Source organism: Octodon degus, unplaced genomic scaffold (assembly GCF_000260255.1).
Source record: "Octodon degus isolate 3935 unplaced genomic scaffold, OctDeg1.0 scaffold00001, whole genome shotgun sequence".
Classification (NCBI taxonomy): domain Eukaryota; kingdom Metazoa; phylum Chordata; class Mammalia; order Rodentia; family Octodontidae; genus Octodon; species Octodon degus.
The window spans coordinates 39,437,068-39,444,135 of record NW_004524577.1 but is presented as its reverse complement, the minus strand read 5'-3'; the positions used below and the strand labels follow the sequence as shown (position 1 = coordinate 39,444,135).

Here is a 7,068-nt window from a genome sequence, read left to right as displayed (position 1 = left end):
TATGGAAATACTCAGGCTGAATATGCAGAAAGTTCCAAAAGTCTGGGTTTTACATTATTGCATTTGTAATTATATAAAATATGCATTGAAAATATCTTCACAGAATATCTAATCTGGTCCTCTCATTCAATAGAACAGAAAACAAGCTCCCCAAAGGAAAATCAACTATTCTATACATACTTGCTACACAGATTGTGGAGCCAGAGCTCATGTCACTCCCTTTATGACTACTACCTTTTCCAGGGGAAGGGATGGTGCTTACTCTATGAACAAACAAGTAGAAATCCCGGGACCGGGGAGATGGCTCAGTAGAATAAGTGCTTGCCTGGCAAGCATAAGGCCCTGAGTTCAAATCCCAATAAAATCTAGTGAATCGAGTTCCCAAACTGGGGTTTCAAATTAACGTATTCCCAGAGCAAAATGTGCTAATAGTTTCATTGTTTAGTTCATGTGCTAAATTTATCTAGGATAACGCATGTTTCTAGTAGAAAGCCTTTCTTGCAAATCAATAAATCAATGGAAAAATATGAACAATCACATGCAAATTAAGAGCCACTTCACTTTGGAATCTGGTGCCTTACCTCTTATATTTGAGAGGTCTATGTCCCCAGTGAATGTGTTGGTGTATAAAACACCTCCCATACACATCCTAAAGCCAAGTGGATATTTTTGCCTCTTTTCAATGTTGAGGACTCACGAACTGAAGAATGGGGAGGGAGGGAGATTTTGCTAAAACAAATTTCACTCAACTTCACTATTCATCTGAAGTGAAGGCCCAGAGTATAAAATGTGTTGGTCATTCGATTAAACAGCAGCACCTGAATCAGAACCTGCTTTTCTGGAGTTGAGACTATTAAAAGCCCTATTACTGGGGCCAGGGAGATGGCTCAGTGGAGTAAGCGCTTCCCTGGCAAGTGCAAGGGCCTGAGTTCAATCCCCGGTTCTGCAAAATAATAAATAAATAAATAAAAGCCCTATTACTGAAAAAGTGTCTCTTCTCTTAAAAAATAAATCAGCCTTGTTACCTATTCTCAATGCTTTGTTAATAACCATATCCCTATTTCAGAGAACATGTCTAAAGTTTACTAGTTTGGGCTGTACTTCTCATTACAGAAAACAAGTCTTTTTTCCTATCTCTCAAAAGTAAAATACTGGTAAAATGTACTGATCTTCCCTGTCTGCCTACAGAGCCGGGTCCCTTCTTGTACTCTTCCTATGATCTCACTAAAATGATTTTTTCCTTCCCTGTATCTTTGAAAGTTGTATCAAATTCCTAAAGTTGCTTACACATGCGCACGCGTGCGCACACACACACACACACACACACACACACAATGTTTCTTTCAGATTAAAAGCTTAGGCAGGAAATTAGATGATGAAATTCAGTGAAATAAACAGTCATTTAAATTCCTTCTGCCAGTCATCTGGAACATAATGGGCCCAAAGGGTGTTGCTGGCAGTAAGAGAGTTTCTGGCTTATCTTCTCATCCCTTTGGAGAGAGTGGGAAAGCAGGATAACAATGTAGCAGATTTTCCACTTTCCCGCTTTCAATTGGTGGGGAAATGTGAAGCAGAGATCACAGGTCCAGCAGTAGAGTGTTTTTTGTTTTTTTTTTAACATTAACCACAGGCTGAAGTCAATAATACATTTATAAAAACTAGACATACAAAACATAAAAATGAATTCTAATGCCATTAGTTTTATGATGACCCAGCTGTAACAAGTGGTTCGCACTGTGTATCTGCAGCAGATAAAGCCCAGTAGAATGGCAGTTCGAAACCCCCAGAAGACATGTCACTGTTACCGCTAACAAATAAAATAAGATTAAACAGAACTATGACACAAAGACACTTTCGTTTATAAAGATTTTCTCCCTCAACAGTGTGGTCAGATAAACAAAAGGAATCACGTAATTGTGAAAGATAAGAACTAAGATAAGGGGGAAAGTAGTATTTTAATCATGGAGAGAAAAGGTGCACAGGAAACAGGACAGGAAACAGGAAACTGGGGCAAGCCCTCTAGTGAGCCGATGGGGCCCACAGGGTACGAGGGCCAGCCTCTCTACCTGGATGACTTCCAAAATTGTATCCACCCAGCCAACGACAAATACTAACTGAATGCTCACTTTGGGTCAGACATTCTGAGCTGCAAGAACAAAATAGCAAAACTAGCAGAGAGAGACTCTACCCACGCAAATTTCCAGTCTCTTTGGGGTTGGAAGGATGTACTTCCACCGTGGCACCTCCAGGAACCTCCAGCTCGTATATCTAAAGCCAAGGTCAACTGCCTTGCTTGCCAGATAAGCCTTCCCCATGTTCCTCTCTCTTACACCATTCATTTTTCCCGACCACTGACTTTCGAGTCACGTCAGGCTCTGCCTTCATTTCCACCTCTACAGACTGCTTCAATATATTATCAAAGACCTGAGTGCCTCATTCTGCAAAATTTCTGAATGTGTGTCCCTGTCCTGCTCCCTCTCACATTTGGTCAGGAACCCTGCCATCTTTTGCCTGCCTGTTTGTGAGCCTCCTAAGGGCATTGGGTCTTCCCTCTGACGCGGGTCAGTACCTCCAATTCTATTCCAGCCGAGAGCAGCCACACCCTTCCCTCAAATAATGCCATATAAACTCTTGGCTCCTCTCTTTCTTCTTCCCCACGTCCAACCCATGAGGATATTCTAGTGGCGTGGGCTCCAGAACATACCCATACTCTGATCACTTACTAGCACCTCCACTGCTACTAGCCCAGTTCAAGCCACATGCATGTCACACCAACTACCACTACCATAGCTTTCTCCCTGGCCTCCCAGCTCCCTCCTGTAGTCTACTCCCAAAGCAGCAGTCAGTGACCCTTTTAAAAGACAAGTGAGAGCCAAACATGGTGGCACAGCTACAATCCCAGCACTTGGGAAGCCGACGCAGGACGACTGCAGTAAATCTGAGGCCAGCCTGGGCTACAGAGCGAGTTCAAGGCCAGCCTGCACTACATAAAGAAACCCTGTCAATAAATAAATGAATGGCAAGTGAGTCACTATCATTCCCTACGCAATACCTGTGAGGCAGCCAGTTACTCAGAATTAAAGCAAAAATATTTAAAACGGCTCAAATGCTCTGAATGATGGGGGCTGGGGGTGTTGCTGACACAGTCAGGTTCCCCCAGCCCCACCATGTCATTTCCAGCCACCAGCCTCCTACCACCTTCAGAGATGAGATGTTCCTCTCCAGAATCCTTGCAGTCTGCTCCTGCCACCAGGGGCGCCCTTCCCTTCCTATGTTCACGGCTCACCGCTCACTCATTCAAGACTCTTCTTAACTCTTCACCCCTTCCCTGAAGCTCACCTTAACCGCCTATTCCATACTGCAACCTCCTCTGCGCAGTCACCGTCCCCTTTCCTGCTATTGCCATCTCCCAAAGAAGCATCTTCTGGCATATGGCTTGCAGTCTACTTAGCCTTTGTTTTCCTGTGTGTATGTTTCTCCTCATCATGATATGAACTCCACAAGGGGAGAGATTTCGTCTGTTTGGCTCATGCTTCTATGCCAAGTGCCTCGAACACCTCTACCTGTGTGTTGAACATTTAAATGATCATGTTGAAAGGACTATTTCACAGGATATATGCTCCAAGACCACCTTTCATAAGCATAACTCAAAATGTCACCTCCCTGAATTAATTTTTATACATATAATTAGGCTTCCACTTATTTATTTGGTAGAGGATCTTGCTATGCAGCTTGGACTCGTCACGATCCTCCTGTCTCAGCCTCCCTAGCACGGGGATTACAGGTGTGTGCCACCATGCCAGTTTTAGTGGCTGATACCACATGTGGTACTGGGGATTGAACTCAGGTTCTTGCGCTTGCCAGGCAGGTTCTTATAGGCTTCCTCTTTAAGAAGATGATTCTCTCAGCTGATTCCTTTTTGAGTATTTGCATCAATACCACTTCCAAAACTTCAGCATTCTTGTATTTTTTAAAAATACTCCTTAAATTAACAGAATTTAGAGGTTGTCTAGCTTTCTTTATGGCATTTTTAACTCACTTAATTTCCTTCATTAACAATTTTTTTTTAATTTCACCACGAACACTGCCCCTTTACAAGACTACGTAGAGGGTATAAAAACAATCTTTAATCAAGAATGGTGAAATAATACACATGCTGCACTTGTGTCTCAGTTACTTTTCTCTCTTGCTGAGACAAAAGACCTGACACCCCAAATTAAGGAAGGAAAGGTTTATTTAGCTCAGAGTTAGTGGAGGTTTCAGTCCCTACTCAGCTGGCTCCAAGGCAGAGCGGCACAAGGCAGAGCACGGCAGTGGAAAACAGCAAAACAGCAAGAGCAAAGGGGAGGAGTAGTGGCAATAAGGGCAGCAGAGAGCAAGTCTGTCCCTTATGTTGCATCCAGGCTATCTGCCGCAGGCCGGATGTAGCACTCACACCCATAATCCCAGCACTGGATCATAAATTAATCACAAACTCTAGAAGTCCACCCCGTAACTGCATGAGGCTTTGGGGGGACACCTAGATACAGACCACAACAACGTGTAAAGGTCCTGCCAGAGACACAAATGTAAAGGTCTGCTCCTACTGACCACCATGAGCTATGCTCGGGCAGCTTTGAGACTGGATAAGCTACAGTGCTCTTGCAAAGTAACAGTGGGACTCTGAAATTACTTCAAATTTTGCACATAAAATGATACTTTATACCACACTCTCTCAAATTTCTGCAAAGATGTATCTTAAGTTTGCCAACAAAACGCTAATAAAAGAATTTTACAAGAATTCCTCTCTACCAGTTGGCAATCACCTCTATTCCATATATTTAGGTATATAGTACTGGTAAAGAAAGTTCCTTGACAGCTTTTATGAAATGCTAGAGTCCAATGTTGTGCATGTGTGTGTCTCAAAATAATGCCCAACTTACTAAGCGGCAGCCAGGTACCACATTCCATGGGAAGCATTTTACGGGTGTATTTGCTCGTTTAACCTTTACCATGCCCCTGTGAGGTTGGTTCTATCATTATCCCCATTACCACAGAGAAGGCAGAGGTTCAAAGATGTTAAACAACTTGATCAAAGTCCCAGAACTACTTAGTAAGTCCAGTGTTTACTTCAGAGCCCTTGTTCTAAACCACTCCCGATGAGGCTTCTGGCTTTGAGTCACACTTCAAATGCCTGACAGAGATTCACATCATTAACTTCCAGCTGCAGAAACGCTTCCCATACCTAAACATCTGAACTCCTCCCAGGATCAGCGCAGCCCTGTTTACCAGGAAATCCTGCCTCTGCGGATGAGAACACATTAGGAAAATCCTTCTCATTCAGAACCCAAGTGAGAGATAAGAGAGTTGACCTCTCCAAGGGCTGTAGCAGATGACCCTGACGCTGGCTTCTGTCTACCTCAGACAGAGAAGCAGAACAATGTGAGTCTGTTGAGAAAAAAAAGCAGCAAGATGTCCTCAGGAAAGAGACAAAAGATCCTGCAATGCGTCACTGAGGCCGCCTGGTTTAGGTTCCAGACCTCCTGAGGATGGCACGGACTTGCCCTTGGATTTGATACGAAAGCCCAGAAACTGGAAAACCAACTCCCCATCTGTACTTAGTGGTTTCAGTTACTCCAGCTAAGTCTGATTACCCAACACTAAATTGTAAGAGCACACCAGGGAAAAAGAGACACAAATCATTTTCTGGAACTTAGTGTAGATACCATGACTGAGCAAGAATTTCACAAAATTGCAGACATTGATTCCTAGTGTTCCTTGCTGGTTTACTCTTGCACGCCTTTTTGATCCTTTTTCATATTTTATTATGTTTATATTATTACTTAATTTTTTAAAAATTTGAGTGAAGAATTCCCAGCATCCTAAAGTAAGAACATTGTAACTTTTGCTGTACCCGCTTTGACACATGTTTCCCAAGGTACTGGCTGGGATACACCAACCCCCACCATTAAATCTCACTGATTTCCCCCTTTTCCTCTCCTTGAATTATAGAGAACTAATGTTTCCAGGTAGTCTTTGATTAGCAAACCATGGATTCTCCACATCCATGTGCCTCAAAGATCTTCAGTCAGGAAACCATGTAGACCTTTACCCAGTCCCACCACACATCTATGCAATCACTCCTTGGAGCGGAGATACACGAACTCAAGTTTTTGTTGCTTTCTTTTTTGTTTTATTTTCTTGAGATGGGGTCAGAGCTACATGAACTGTAGTTTTTCTTTGTTTTGTTGTTTTTTTCTGAGACAGGGTAGCTAGGTTGTTCAGACTGGCCTTAAACTCCCTGTGATCCTTTTGCCTCAGCCTCCCTACTGCTGGGATTAAGGTATGCAACAGACACTGCAGAGTTTTTGTTCTACTACCTCTTAAATTATTATTATTATCCATTTTATTTTATTTTTTGTACCAGGGACCAAAGTCAGGATCTTACACTTGCCAGGGAGATGCTTATACCGCTGAGCTATCTCCCCGGCCTGCTAACTTATTTTTTAAAACTATAAATCCTTGCATATTTTTAAATTGATAATCTAATTTGATGAGGGAAAAATTTGTCAAGATATTTACATTTACAATACAAATATCATTCTTATATGAATTAAAAGATTATCTAAATGTCACTGAAATTTGAAAAAGTCATTTTGTAAAAGGAAGCTACTCTTCAGTCTTACATCCTTTTTTACTCTTTATCTTGAATTTATGGATTTCATAGCACTGACAGAATAGTAATATTAATATAACACAACTTTGTGTTCCCAAATCTTTTACTGATCACTCTACCAAGCTTCCCTGGAAATGAACCATGCATACAACTGACGTCTTCAATTTTAAATACTTTTTTAAAAATGTTTCTCTTGTTGAATATCTAAATCTTTGGTCTATAATTGATCAAAATAAATGCTGATAAGTCTTTTGTAATACCAAAGCTAAACTTTCTGATAATACATCTAAATATAATGAATAGACTCTATTTACATACATAGTAACATAACATGACGATAACATATGACTAGAATGCAAAGGTGGTCCAGCATAAATTCTATTCCTGTTTTTCATACTTTTTTTTTTTTAATC

The 7,068-nt window shown here is 41.6% G+C and overlaps 1 protein-coding gene across 1 annotated transcript in view; it reads right to left on the bottom strand.

Annotated features, from left to right (window-relative positions):
• Arl15 (ADP ribosylation factor like GTPase 15) overlaps positions 1-7,068 on the bottom strand; it is a 505,974-nt gene that overhangs the window by 447,312 nt on the left and 51,594 nt on the right. The gene's annotated exons all lie outside the window — the stretch shown is intronic.